Here is a 16,894-nt window from a genome sequence, read left to right on the forward strand (position 1 = left end):
CGTAACATAGAGGTGACATAGTACAAAAGTTTTGGGTGAGGTGACAAACACAAGACCGAACACGAAACAATGGGTTTAAATTGGATAAATATACATATGAATGAAATACTGCAGAAGGCCTATTGGCCCATACTTCCTCTTGCTGCTTCCATATTGGTTTGGGGTCTTGAAGTGGGTAGAATATAGTTGTGCATTTATTGGCTGTTGGTTGCTGGTGTTGACTTTTTGATGTGTAGTGCCTCGCTGATGTCAAGCCTCCTGCTATCACTGTACCTATCGATGATTTCTGTGTTGTGTGCTAAGATTTCCCTGGTGATGGTCTGGTTGTGAGAAGAGATTATATGTTCCTTGATGGAGCCCTGTTGTTTATGCATTGTTAATCGCCTGGAAAGAGATGTTGTTGTCTTGCCTATATACTGAGTTCTTTGGGGCTTACAGTCCCCAAGGTGGCATTTGAAGCCATACACGACGTTGGTTTCCTTCAAGGCGTTCCGTTTAGTGTCTGGGGAGTTTTTCATGAGTAGGTTGGCCATTTTTTTTGGTTTTATAGTTAATTGTATTTTCTGATTTTTGTCTGTAGGGATAACGTTCCTATCAACAATATCTTTCAGGACACTTTCCTCCGTTTAATGAGCCGTCGAAAAGAAGTTCTTGTAAAATAGTCTAATAGAGGGTACAGGTGTTGTGTTGGTTGACTCTTCAGAGGTTGCATGGCGTTTCACGTTTCTTTTTATGATGTCTTTAATGAAACCGCTAGACAAGCCGTTGTTGACTAGGACCTTTATTACCCTACAGAGTTCTTCATCGACTTGCTTCCAATCTGAGCTGTGGCTGAAAACACGATCGATGTAAGCGTTGACAACAGTCCTCTTGTACCTGTCTGGGCAGTGACTCTTGGCATTGAGGCACATTCCTATGTTGGTTTCCTTAGTGTAGACTGCAGTGTGGAAGCCTCCTCTCTTTTTCGAGACTGTTACATCCAGAAAGGGCAGCTTCCCACTGTTCTCCATCTCGTAAGTGACGCTCAACACAGAATTCCGCTCAAATGCCTCCTTCAGCTGCTGCAGACATCTGGCATCAGGTACCTGCGTAAAAATGTCATCAACATACCTGCAGTATATTGCGGGTTTCAAGTCCATGTCAACTAAGACCCTCTGCTCGATGGTGCCCATGTAGATGTTCGCAAACAGGACACCTAGGGGAGAACCCATGGCGACCCCATCTACTTGTGTATACATTTGCCCATCTGGGCTCAAGAAGGGTGCCTCTTTAGTGCAGACTTGGAGTAATTTCCTCAGTGTTTTCTGGCATGTCAAAAGGAGTGCAAGCACGTAACATACATACATATATATATATACATATATATATATATATATATATATATATATATATATATATATATATATATATATATATACATATATATATATACATATATATATATATATATATATATATATATATACATATATATATATATATATATATATATATATATATATAAATATATATATATGTATATATATATATATATATATATATATATATATATATATATATATATATATATATATATATATATATATATATATTGTAACGGTGTTCCCCCCCTTATATATCTCCCACGCCTGCTGTAAGAGTCATGTCCACTTTACCCGAGCGTTCTCTACGTCGCAGGCATCAGTTTGATATATGTGGGAGAGTGTAGTGTTCTCCCAGTGGCGAGAAATTTGTAAAAGAAGAGTATTTTGGGCTGTGGTATAGGCCCTTTAGGAAGCCAATATGGCGCTGGTTCCTCTGTTTTGCCGCCAAAACTGTGTGACGTCAGTGACACCAGATTGGTCACCGACAGCGATGTGGCACAGGGAGCCAATGAAAACCTCCCATGGCGAATATGGCGTCACGAAGGAAGGGGGGTCCGGTCAGTGCGCGACTCTGGCACCGTCAGTCTAAGACAGCACGTCAAGGAGGTCAGACGTGCGCTGGGGGGTCCATTGTCAGTTGGATAGTTTACCCCGTCTCCGGAGGATTTACGCATCACCCGTGGTCTGCCAGCACCTGTGGGGTCTTCCTTCGTTCATGTGTTGGACCAGAGAAGGAATTGACAGAATATTGAGCAACAAGTGCTCCAGGGACAGGTGTTATGCAAGAGTGGAGTCTAGGCAGCGACGGCTGATAGCTTCACAGTGATGACGTAGTGGCTGGGCCAATCCTCCGTGAGGGAATCAGTCTGACACGACACGTCAAGGTGGACGGATGTGTGAAGGTTGATCCTGTCAATCTGACAGTAATACGCCACTCCCGTGGATCTTACGCGTCACCCGTAGTCTGCCAGTACGCCGGGAGGTCTTCCTTCATTCCATGTGTGGACCGAAGAGGGAATTGACGGAATATTGAGCATCAAGTGCTCCAGGGTCGGGTGCTGTGCAGGTGAAGTCTAGGCAGTATCGTCTGGGACGTCTGATAGCTTCACAGTGACGACGTAGCGGATGGGCCAATCCACTGGGAAGCAGTGAAAGAAGACACTAATTGGGAATCCATACGACTGCAGCCGAGACGTAGGTTGGCAGCCGTAGTTGGGAGGAGAAGTTGATGGCCGGGAGACCGACTCCAACCCTACAAGACGTGGAGGAGGAGCAGGGACCCGCGGAGGACAGAACACGGAGACGACGCATTTATTTTGAAACGTTGATTGAGTTCCTGGAGGACACGACAGGGTGTGTGTGGGGGCGTTCCCTACACGAGGCAGGAGCCTGGACCAGGAGCTACAACTCAACTCTCACCGGAGGATAGGTGGAAGTAGGTGATTCTAGTTTCCCTCCCAATTCCCCTTTAGTCAGCTATATTATTAAGCCAGAGTATTTTGTATGTCGTGAGCAGGGCTCACCTATGTCACAGTAAGGCACTAGTGTGCAGAGTGGGGCTACATAGAGCACTCACGTTATATATTATTATTATTGGTGTGTGCAGGCACCCGGAGTAATTGATGAATTTACTGTGTTGATAATGTCTTTCATGAGACTTTAATATGATCATTTAGTGAGAGAATATATATATATATAAGTGTACCAGTATTTGGTGTTAGGCTATGTGCCCAGTAACTATATTATTACCATTATTGATATCTATGATTTATCTATATATGTATATGTCTATGCTGGTGTATTGAATAATCATTTATGTGTGCAGTGATCAATTGAATATTCGCCCATGAAAGGAATTACTGAGAACTCCAGTAATATTTACTTGCATGCGTTATCATTAAATGAGGGGCAGTGTGTTATACCACGATAGTGAATTATTGTGTTCATTAATATAGAAATGTTTGATTGAGCTCAAGATCAGTGCAGCGAAGTAATTACGTGCTATTGCTATTGTCACAGATATTGTGTGTTTGAACATTTAGTGATCCTTGAGAATTTAAAGAAACGGGCATATTTCGCCAACAAACAAGTGCAGTGAGAGATCACGCAGTGAGGGGGGGGGGAGTCGCCAAGCTGATTTTGACATTGACGCGTGGGGGAGCATTGCCAGCTTGGCGAGTTCATGATTATATGTGGGAACGAGCGACTTTCACATGAAATAGCTGTTTGCTTATTGATGTAATTATGTGATGTCTTGAGTTTTAAGTAAAACACAAAATACCTTGGCGTTTGTATCATCCCCTCCATGTTTCTTGTGGCTATATAATACATGAAAGGAAATAGAGTGATAGGAATAAATACCTGCCTGATATCAGATCTATTGAGTGTGTTCTTGCCACTGCTACCACAATTCAACAAAACCACTGACGTGTTACTGGACACAGGAAACACCAGTTGGCGACCTTGTGGTTAGTAGTAGAGCCTAGTGTTGGGGCGGGCACACAGCTGTAAAGAGAACAAGCTGTGTTCTCACTCATTCTCGATCAGTGGCCGGTTGGGATTGACTGGGATACTCTCCTGGCATACAGTGGCACCGCGAGGATAGAGTGAAGACCCACAGGGCTACGGTGAGTGACTTTGTGTATACTGTTACTCGCCCCTCTTATGGTGAACCCCGACATTGGCGACCTCGCCAGGATAACGATCAAGATAAAGGTTGCAGTTGTGGTACTTTACAGTGGTATTAGGTATCAGGTACAGGTTATCACTCATAGCACAAGATGGAGGATGATAAAGTAACAAGGTTCATTGACACTAGAGATGAGCAGGTGCTGGAGGAGTGCACCAAGGCACAGTTACAATCGATAGCAGACCACTTTGGGATAAAGCTGAGATCTTCCAAAGTGGGAGAGAGAAGACTGGAGATCATGGCACAGCTCAGGGCACGAGACGAAGCTTTGGGGGAGGAACGGCCACAAACACCTGCCAGTATGGGAGAGCACCTGAGCATTGGTGGAAGCAGCAGAGGATCCAGCGGCAGCAGGCGCAGCGTCAAGCTGGAAATATTGAAGCTGCAGCTGGAAGCACAGCTGAAGCGAGAAGAACGTGAGGCACAGCTGAGAAGGGAAGAGCGAGAAGCAGAGGCACAGCTGTGCAGAGAAGAGCGAGAGGCACAGCTGCGCAAGGAGGAGTGTGAGCAAGAAGCTCAGTTGAAGCGGGAAGAGCGAGAAACACAGCTGAGGAGAGAAGAAGCACAACTGAAACGTGAGGAACAAGAGCGAGAAGCACAGCTAAGGTGAGAGGAGCGCGAGCTAGAAGCTAGGCTGAAACAGCAGGAGATAGAAGCTAACAAGGATGTGGAGCTGAAGCGAGCTGAGCTAGGGCTAGCTCCACCTGTTCCGCCACAGCAGGAAGACCGCCGAGTGAGGGAGCGAGATTTGCCGGTCTTTGTACCAAATGAAGCTGAAGGTTTCTTCGACCACTTCGAGAGGGTCGCTACCTTGAAGAAGTGGCCGAGGGCGGAGTGGGTGGAGCTGGTTCAGAGTAGGCTCACCAGTGAAGCTCGTGAAGCCTACAATATGCTCGACCTCCAAGAGTGTACCAGCTACGGTGCTGTAAAGAGGGCCGTGCTCCACTCGTTCAAGTTAACGCCGGAATGTTACAGGAAGAGATTCAGGGAATGTACCCGTTCGCCAGGAAAATCTTATGCGGAGACGGCGAGGGACATGGAGAGAAAGTTCCTGAAGTGGCTAGAGTCTGAAGGAGCGAAGTCGGCTGAGGAGGTCAAGAGGCTTATGGTCATTGAGAAGTTTATGTCCGTGCTCTCTCCTGAGATCAGGGTTAGAGTAAAGGGGGCGGATATTAAGGACCTGAGAGCCGCAGCCGACAGAGCTGACATGCTGGAAGAAGCCTTGCGACCACACCGAGAAGGACGGCACCGACCGCCCGTACACTCCAGATATGGTAGAAGATATAGAAGGACGGACGGATGGAGGACGGGAGCGAGTTCTCCTGAGTCCCACCTCTCGAGTGGAGACAGGAGAGGCTCAAAGAGTGCTGTGGAGCCGGTAAAGAAGTCCCAAGCTGAGAGCTCAAGAGTTGTTGCCGAAACGGAGGAGTCGATGAGTGGCGCGAGGAAGATCCACAGAAGAAGAAGGATCCGCTGCTACAACTGCGGAGTATTCGGACACGTCGCGCGGGAATGCAGACACCCTGAGCAGCGGGGGAACGTGGCTTTCGTGAGGGTCGAGGACCAGATGGCCGAGAGGGTGTGGGATGAACCCGTACTGAGTGGGGAGAAAAGAGTTCACCCATTCGTGTGTGAGGGAACCTTAAGGATGGGGGACGCCGACCCCATCCCGGTGAAGATATTAAGAGACACTGGGGCAGATTTTACCCTGGTGAGCGAAACCCTGTTCCCCGAGGGTTACGAGAGTACCAGTGTGGGGGTGGCAAGTGTGACCACTGTGGGAGGCCCAGTGAGGATGCCCCTACACCAGGTGACTCTGAATTCTGATTATGGCTGCCAGACCCTAGTGATGGGGGTCTGTGCATCAATGCCCAAGATGGAGGCACAAGTCATCTTGGGAAATGACACGTGGAGGATATGTCCTCCCGAATCTCGTGAAGGGCGAGGAGTGCTTAGAGCACTATAAGGAGACAGGCGGAGTGTTAGACGCCTGTGGGGACGAGAAAGGAATCGCCACGGTGGCGTTCCCGGTTTGTGCTGTGATTCCGAGGCAGTGCGACGGACACGGAGGGGGTGGATTTGATAGGGCTGACAAGGAGACGTCCGACAGTCTGGAAATCGATCACCTCTTCATGGAACATGGAGAACGAGTGGAGGGCAAAGGCAGCCCGGATGGTGAGTTACAGATGACCCTTACCAGTTCTCTCGGGGTGGACCGCACTCGTCTTGGGGAGTTGCAGCAGATAGAGTTCCCCGAATTGATTCATGAGACCAATGGAGGACGTGTTGGTCCTGAGAGCGCCACTCATTTTTACATACAAGACGGCATGCTGATGAGAGTGTTCTGCGCAGAGCAGGGAACTGAGTGGGATGAAGCAGTATGCCCTGCGTTGTTTGCCATGCGTAACGCAGTGGTAGGATCGTTAGGTTTCTCACCTTTCCAGCTGGTGTATGGACGAGAGGTGCAAAGTCCTCTGACCATGCTGAAGGAACAATGGACATCAGGAGTGACCGTGGGAACGGTCAACGGATACGTAAGGAGCGTTTCGCATTGGCGGCAGGAATACTGGTTGGAAATTAAACTCATCCGATGGGAAAGACAACGTAGTGGCAGATGCCCTGTCCTGTATACACTAACCAGACATGACTCTTATTTTAAGGGGAGGGGTATGTGACCGTGTTCCCCGCCTTATATTTCTTCCACGCCTGCTGTAAGAGTCATGTCCACTTTACCCGAGCGTTCTCTATGTTGCAGGCATCAGTTTGATATATGTGGGAGTGTAGTGTTCTCGCAGTGGCGAGAAATTTGTAAAAGAAGAGTATTTTGGGCTGTGGTATAGGCCCTTTAGGAAGCCAATATGGCGCTGGCTCCTCTGTTTTGCCGCCAAAACTGTGTGACGTCAGTGACACCAGATTGGTCACCGACAGCGATGTGGCACAGGGAGCCAATGAAAACCTCCCATGGCGAATATGACGTCACGAAGGAAGGGGGGTCCGGTCAGTGCGCGACTCTGGCGCCATCAGTCTAAGACAGCACGTCAAGGAGGTCGGACGTGCGCTGGGGGGTCCTGTCAGTTGCATAGTTTACCCCGTCTCCGGAGGATTTACGCATCACCCATGGTCTGCCAACACCTGTGGGGTCCTCCTTCGTTCATGTGTTGGACCAGAGAAGGAATTGACAGAATATTGAGCAACAAGTGCTCCAGGGACAGGTGTTGTGCAAGAGTGGAGTCTAGGCAGCGACGGCTGATAGCTTCACAGTGATGACGTAGTGGCTGGGCCAATCCTCCGTGAGGGAATCAGTCTGACACGACACGTCAAGGTGGACGGATGTGTGAAGGTTGATCCTGTCAATCTGACAGTAATACGCCACTCCCGTGGATCTTATGCGTCACCCGTAGTCTGCCAGTACGCCGGGAGGTCTTCCTTCATTCCATGTGTGGACCGAAGAGGGAATTGACAGAATATTGAGCATCAAGTGCTCCAGGGTCGGGTGCTGTGCAGGTGAAGTCTAGGCAGTATCGTCTGGGACGTCTGATAGCTTCACATTGACGACGTAGCGGCTGGGCCAATCCACTGGGAAGCAGTGAAAGAAAACACTAATTGGGAATCCGTACGACTGCAGCCGAGACGTAGGTTGGCAGCCGTAGTTGGGAGGAGAAGTTGACGGCCGGGAGACCGACTCCAATCCTACAAGATGTGGAGGAGGAGCAGGGACCCGTGGAGGACAGAACACGGAGACGACGCGTTTATTTTGGGACGTTGATCGAGTTCCTGGAGGACGCGACAGGGTGTGTGTGGGGGCGTTCCCTACACGAGGCAGGAGCCTGGACCAGGAGCTACAACTCAACTCTCACTGGAGGATAGGTGGAAGTAGGTGATTCTAGTTTCCCTCCCAATTCCCCTTTAGTCAGTTATATTATTTAGCCAGAGTATTTTGTATGTCGTGAGCAGGGCTCACCTATGTCACAGTAAAGCACTAGTGTGCAGAGTGGGGCTACATAGAGCACTCACGGTATTTATAATAAATTATTGGTGTGTGCAGGCACCCGGAGTAATTGATGAATTTACTGTGTTGATAATGTCTTTCATGAGACTTTAATATGATCATTTAGTGAGAGAATATATATATATATATATATATATATGTCGTACCTAGTAGCCAGAACTCACTTTTCAGCCTACAATGCAAGGCCCGATTTGCCTAATAAGCCAAGTTTTCATGAATTAATATATTTTCTCTAATTTTTTTCTTATGAAATGATAAAGGTACCCATTTCATTATGTATGAGGTAAATTTTATTTTATTGGAGTTAAAATTTACGTAGATATATGACCGAACCTATCCAACCCTACCTAACCTAACCTAACCTATCTTTATAGGTTAGGTTAGGTTAGGTAGCCGAAAAAGTTAGGTTAGGTTAGGCTAGGTAGGTTAGGTAGTCGAAAAGCAATTAATTCATGAAAACTTGGCTTATTAGGCAAATCGGGCCTTGCATAGTAGGCTCAGAAGTGAGTTCTGGCTACTAGGTACGACATATATATATATATATATATATATATATATATATATATATATATATATATATATATATATATATATATATATATATATATATATATATATATATATATATATATATATAAGTGTACCAGTATTTGGTGTTAGGCTATGTGCCCAGTAATTATATTATTACTATTATTGATATCTATGATTTATCTATATATGTATATGTCTATGCTGGTGTATTGAATAATCATTCATGTGTGCAGTGATCAATTGAATATTCGCCCACGAAAGGAATTACTGAGAACTCCAGTAATATTTACTTGCATGCGTTATCATTAAATGAGGGGCAGTGTGTTATACCACGATAGTGAATTATTGTGTTCATTAATATAGAAATGTTTGATTGAGCTCAAGATCAGTGCAGCGAAGTAATTACGTGCTATTGCTATTGTCACAGATATTGTGTGTTTGAACATTTAGTGATCCTTGAGACTTTAAAGAAACGGGCATATTTCGCCAACAAACAAGTGCAGTGACAGATCACGCAGTGAGGGGGGGAGTCGCCCAGCTGATTTTGACATTGATGTGAGGGGGAGCATTGCCAGCTTGGGGAGTTCATGAATATATGTGGGAACGAGCGACTGTCGCATGAAATAGCTGTTTGCTTATTGATATAATTATGTGATGTCTTGAGTTTTAAATAAAACACAAAATACCTTGGCGTTTGTATCATCTCCTCCATGTTTCTTGTGGCTATATAATACATGAAAGGAAATAGAGTGATAGGAATAAACACCTGCCTGATATCAGATCTATTGAGTGTGTTCTTGCCACTGCTAACACAATTCAACAAAACCACTGACGTGTTACTGGACACGGGAAACACCAGTTCGCGACCTTGTGGTTAGTAGTAGACCCTAGTGTCGGGGTGGGCACACAGCTGTAAAGAGAACAAGCTGTGTTCTCACTCATTCTCGATCAGAGGCCGGTTGGGATTGACTGGGATACTCTCCTGGTGTACAGTGGCGCCGCGAGGATAGAGTGAAGACCCGCAGGGCTATGGTGAGTGACTTTGTGTATACTGTTACTCGCCCCTCTTATGGTGAACCCTGACAATATATATGTATATAGAGCATTCAGAGAAGATCTTGTATATTCTCACTGCCTCGATTCTTTCCTCCTTCCGCAATAAGTTCTGCTTGTAAGGTGTCCTCCTTCCGCAATAAGCAGAACTTATTGCAGAAGGAGGAAAGAATCGAGGCAATTACAGAAGCCCCATACTGTCCCCCGAGCTCAAAGCGGCAGCTAAAAGCCTTCGTGAGAACAAGGAGATAGTCGTCAGGAGAGGTGACAAGTCGCCAATATAAGTCATTCTAAAAAAAGACGAATATCTGGCGAAAATGAACCTCATTCTCTCTGACCAAACTAAATTCCAAAGGGTAACGAAGGACACTACAGCCGAATTGAAAGCAATGGTCAACAAATTGATTGAAACTGTGAACACCAAGATATCTGGACACCACCTGCCAAAGATTATTGGGGAATATAAGCCTGGATACGCGTATGGAAATGTCAAGACACATAAGCCTGGAAACCCACTTCGGCCAATCATCAGCCAGATACCCACACCCACGTCCAGACTGGCGAAGCGACTCAACGGCTTGCTGACTCCTTATGTCCCTTGCACCTTCAGCCTGATGTCTCCAAAATAATTTGTTGACTTACTGCCAGGAACACGGGCCACAGGGATAAGAGCCTCGTTGGACATAGAATCACTGTTTACCAACGTACCTGTGGATGAAACAATCGAGATGATAGCGGACAGATTGTATCGTGATCTGGCCTGTACTCCTCTTTACATACCAGAAAACATTCTAAGGGAACTACTCCAAGCTTGTACTAAAGAGGCACCCTTCTTGAGCCCGGATGGGCACATGTATAAGCAAGTAGATGGAGTCGCCATGGGTTCTCCCCTAGGTGTCCTGTTTGCAAACTTCTACATGGGTACCATCGAACAAAAGGTCATAGTCGACATGAACTTGAAACCGGCCATATACTGCACGTATGTTGACGACATTTTTACACATGTACCTGATGTCAGACATCTGCAAGAGCTGAAGGAGGCATTTGAGCGGAATTCTGTGTTGCGTTTCACTTACGAGATGGAGAAGGATGGGAAGTTGCCCTTTCTAGATGTAACAGTCATGGAAAAGAGCGGAGGTTTCCACACTGCAGTCTACACTGAGGAAACAAACATAGGAATGTGCCTCAATGCCAACAGTGACTGCCCAGACAAGTACAAGAGGAGTGTTGTTAACGCTTATGTCGACCGTGCTCTCAGCCACAGCTCAGGATGGAAGCAAGTCGAAGAAGAACTCTGTAGGGTAAGGCAGGTCCTAGTCAACAACGGCTTCTCAAATGGTTTCGTTGAAGACATCATAAGAAGGAAGGTGAAACGCCATGCAACCTCTGAAAAGAAAACTAACACAACACCTATACCCCCTATTAGACTATTTTACAGGAACTTCTTTTCCACAGCTCATAAAACGTAGGAAAGGGTCCTGAAAGATATTGTTAATAGAAACGTTATCCCTACAGACAAAAATCAGAAGATACAATTGACGATCTACTATAAAACCAAGAAAACGGCCAACCAACTCATGAGAAACTCTCCAGACACAAAGCAGAACGCTTTAAAAGAGATCAATATCGTCTATGCCTTCAAATACCCACTTGGGGACTGTAAGCCTCAAAGAATTCAGTATATAGGCAAGACAACAACATTTCTTTCCAGGCGATTAACAATGCATAAGCAACAGGGCTCCATTAAGGAACATATAATCTCTTCCCACAACCAGACCATCACCAGAGAAGTCTTAACAAAAAACACGGAAATCATCGATAGATACAGCGATAGCAGGCGGCTTGATATCTGCGAGGCACTACACATTAAGAAATCGAAACCAGCAATCAACAGCCAATTAATGCACAACTATATTCTACCCACTTCAAGACTCCGCACCAATATAAAAGCATCAAGAAATATGGGCAAATAGGCCCTTTGCAGTTACTTCCATTCTTCCCTTTAACTTACAAAATATTATACCCATTGTTTCGTGTTCTGTCTTGTGTTGAAAGTTTGTTTTCACCTCATCCAAAACTGTTGTAACATATCACCTCACCCAAATGCAGGTATAAAAAAATCGAAGATGTTTAAGCTCTACTTAGTTATAGTTGTATGTGTGTGTAAACTAAAGTCTTTGAAAATGTAGTAAGTTATTACGAAACGCGTTCAAGTGTCGCGTCAGACTAGAAATAAAAATGAATTTTGGAGAATTGATGTTTCAGTTACCATCAACAGTGAAAAGATATATAAGAAATATTGAGAAAATTCGTGTTAGAATTATTAATCTTACTTTTTCGGTCATATATATATATATATATATATATATATATATATATATATATATATATATATATATATATATATATATATATATATATATGTCGTACCTAATAGCCAGAACGCACTTCTCAGCCTACTATTCAAGGCCCAATTTGCCTAATAAGCCAAGTTTTCCTGAATTAATATATTTACTATAATTTTTTTCTTATGAAATGATAAAGCAACCCTTTTCTCTATGTATGAGGTCAATTTTTTTTTATTGGAGTTAAAATTAACGTAGATATATGACCGAACCTAACCAACCCTACCTAACCTAACCTAACCTATATTTATAGGTAAGGTTAGGTTAGGTAGCCAAAAAAAGCTAGGTTAGGTTAGGTTAGGTAGGTTAGGTAGACGAAAAAACATTAATTCATGAAAACTTGGCTTATTAGGCAAATCGGGCCTTGAATAGTAGGCTGAGAAGTGCGTTCTGGCTATTAGGTACGACATATATATATATATATATATATATATATATATATATATATATATATATATATATATATATATATATATATATATATATATATATATATACATATATATATATATATATATATATATATATATATATATATATATATATATATATATATATATATATATATATATATATGTATATATATATATATATATATATATATATATATATATATATATATATATATATATATGTCGTACCTAGTAGCCAGAACGCACTTCTCAGCCTACTATGCAAGGCCCAATTTGCCTAATAAGCCAAGTTTTCATGAATTAATTGTTTTTCGACTACCTAACCTACCTAACCTAACCTAACCTAACTTTTTCGGCTACCTAACCTAACCTAACCTAACCTATAAAGATAGGTTAGGTTAGGTTAGGTAGGGTTGGTTAGGTTCGGTCATATATCTACGTTAATTTTAACTCCAATAAAAAAAAATTGAAATCATACATATTGAAATGCGTAGCTTTATCATTTCATAAGAAAAAAATTTGAGAAAATATATTAATTCAGGAAAACTTGGCTTATTAGGCAAATATGGCCTTGCATAGTAGGCTGAGAAGTGCGTTCTGGCTACTAGGTACGACATATATATATGTATATATATATATGTCGTACCTAGTAGCCAGAACGCACTTCTCGGCCTATATATATATATATATATATATATATATATATATATATATATATATATATATATATATATATATATGTCGTACCTAATAGCCAGAACGCACTTCTCAGCCTACTATTCAAGGCCCAATTTGCCTAATAAGCCAAGTTTTCCTGAATTAATATATTTACTATAATTTTTTTCTTATGAAATGATAAAGCAACCCTTTTCTCTATGTATGAGGTCAATTTTTTTTTATTGGAGTTAAAATTAACGTAGATATATGACCGAACCTAACCAACCCTACCTAACCTAACCTAACCTATATTTATAGGTAAGGTTAGGTTAGGTAGCCAAAAAAAGCTAGGTTAGGTTAGGTTAGGTAGGTTAGGTAGACGAAAAAACATTAATTAATGAAAACTTGGCTTATTAGGCAAATCGGGCCTTGAATAGTAGGCTGAGAAGTGCGTTCTGGCTATTAGGTACGACATATATATATATATATATATATATATATATATCAAATAGCCTCGGCTATCACCTCATTATGTCCGGTCGTGATGGTCAAGTGGATTAAGGCGTCTTGTACATACCAGTTGCGTGGCATCTGGGAGTATGGGTTCGAGTCACTTCTGGGGTGTGAGTTTTCAGTTGCATATTGTCCTGGGGACCATTCAGGCTTGTTCGCATATATATATATATATATATATATATATATATATATATATATATATATATATACATATATATATATATATATATATATATATATATATATATATATATATATATATATATATATATATATATATATATATATATATATATATATATATATATATATGTCGTACCTAGTAGCCAGAACGCACTTCTCAGCCTACTATGCAAGGCCCAATTTGCCTAATAAGCCAAGTTTTCATGAATTAATTGTTTTTCGACTACCTAACCTACCTAACCTAACCTAACCTAACTTTTTCGGCTACCTAACCTAACCTAACCTAACCTATAAAGATAGGTTAGGTTAGGTTAGGTAGGGTTGGTTAGGTTCGGTCATATATCTACGTTAATTTTAACTCCAATAAAAAAAAATTGAAATCATACATATTGAAATGCGTAGCTTTATCATTTCATAAGAAAAAAATTTGAGAAAATATATTAATTCAGGAAAACTTGGCTTATTAGGCAAATATGGCCTTGCATAGTAGGCTGAGAAGTGCGTTCTGGCTACTAGGTACGACATATATATATGTATATATATATATGTCGTACCTAGTAGCCAGAACGCACTTCTCGGCCTACTATGCAAGGCCCGATTTGCCTAATAAGCCGAGTTTTCATGAATTAATTGCTTTTCGACTACCTAACCTACCTAACCTAACCTAACCTAACCTTTTCGGCTACCTTACCTAACCTAACCTATAAAGATAGGTTAGGTTAGGTTAGGTAGGGTTGGTTAGGTTCGGTCATATATCTACGTTAATTTTAACTCCAATAAAAAAGAAATTACCTCATACATAATGAAATGGGTAGCTATATCATTTCATAAGAAAAAAATTAGAGAAAATATATTAATTAATGAAAACTTGGCTTATTAGGCAAATCGGGCCTTGCATAGTAGGCTGAGAAGTGCGTTCTGGCTACTAGGTACGACATATATATATATATATATATATATATATATATATATATATATATATATATATATATATATATATATATATATATATATATATATATATATATATATATGTATATATATATATATATATATATATATATATATATATATATATATATATATATATATGTATATATATATATATATATATATATATATGTCGTACCTAGTAGCCAGAACGCACTTTTTGGCCTACTATGCAAGGCCTGATTTGCCTAATAAGCCAAGTTTTCATGAATTAATTGTTTTTCGACGACCTAACCTACCTAACCTAACCTAACCTAACTTTTTCGGCTACCTAACCTAACCTAACCTATAAAGATAGGTTAGGTTAGGTTAGGTAGGGTTGGTTAGGTTCGGTCAAATATCTACGTTGATTTTAACTAAAATAAAAAAAAATTGACCTCATACATAATGAAACGGGTAGCTTTATCTTTTCATCAGAAAAAAATTAGAGAAAATATATTAATTCAGGAAAACTTGGCTTATTAGGCAAATTTGGCCTTGCATAGTAGGCTGATAAGTGCGTTCTGGCTACTAGGTACGACATATATATATATATATATATATATATATATATATATATATATATATATATATATATATATATATATATATATATATATATATATATATATATATATATATATATATATATGTCGTACCTAATAGCCAGAACGCACTTCTCAGCCTACTATGCAAGGCCCGATTTGCTTAATAAGCCAAGTTTTCATGAATTAATTGTTTTTCGACTACCTAACCTACCTAACCTAACCTAACCTAACTTTTTTGGCTACCTAACCTAACCTAACCTATAAAGATAGGTTAGGTTAGGTTAGGTAGGGTTGGTTAGGTTCGGTCATATATCTACGTTAATTTTAACTCCAATACAAAAAATTGACCTCATACATAATGAAATGGGTAGCTTTATCATTTCGTAAGAAAAAAATTAGAGAAAATATATTAATTCAGGAAAACTTGGCTTATTTGGCAAATTGGGCCTTGCATAGTAGGCTGAAAAGTGCGTTCTGGCTACTAGGTACGACATATATATATATATATATATATATATATATATATATATATATATATATATATATATATATATATATATATATATATTAGTATATTTTGGTAGCAGTCTTTCCTGTAGACATATATTATTAAATATGACCGAAAAAGTAAGATTAATAATTCTAACACGAATTTTCTCAATCTTTCGTACATTACGCTTCACTGTTGGAGGTAAATCAAAAATCACTTCTCCAAAATTCATTTTTATTTCTAGTCTGACGCGACACGGGCGCGTTTCGTAAAACTTATTACATTTTCAAAGACTTCACAAATACACAACTGATTAGAACGTATCTCTGATTTTATATTTACATTTGAGTGAGGTGGTAAGGGTGATGTGGCATTAACACAAGACAGAACAGGAGGGGATATTAATAGGGTATTAAAAGTATCAACACAAGACAGAACAGAAACAATGGGTATTGAATAGAAGTGTTTGTAGAAAGCCTATTGGTCCATATTTCTTGATGCTTCTATATTGGAGCGGAGTGTTGAGGTGGGTAGAATATAGTTGTGCAATAATTGGCTGTTGATTGCTGGTGTTGACTTCTTGATGTGTAGTGCCTCGCAAACGTCAAGCCGCCTGCTATCGCTGTATCTATCGATGATTTCTGTGTTGTTTACTAGGATTTCTCTGGCGATGGTTTGGTTATGGGAAGAGATTATATGTTCCTTAATGGAGCCCTGTTGCTTATGCATCGTTAAACGCCTAGAAAGAGATGTTGTTGTCTTGCCTATATACTGGGTTTTTTGGAGCTTACAGTCCCCAAGTGGGCATTTGAAGGCATAGACGACATTAGTCTCTTTTAAAGCGTTCTGTTTTGTGTCTGGAGAGTTTCTCATGAGTAGGCTGGCCGTTTTTCTGGTTTTATAGTAAATCGTCAGTTGTATCCTCTGATTTTTGTCTGTAGGGATAACGTTTCTATTAACAATATCTTTCAGGACCCTTTCCTCCGTTTTATGAGCTGTGGAAAAGAAGTTCCTGTAAAATAGTCTAATAGGGGGTATAGGTGTTGTGTTAGTTGTCTCTTCAGAGG

Source organism: Procambarus clarkii, chromosome 40 (genome assembly GCF_040958095.1).
Source record: "Procambarus clarkii isolate CNS0578487 chromosome 40, FALCON_Pclarkii_2.0, whole genome shotgun sequence".
Lineage (NCBI taxonomy): Eukaryota > Metazoa > Arthropoda > Malacostraca > Decapoda > Cambaridae > Procambarus > Procambarus clarkii.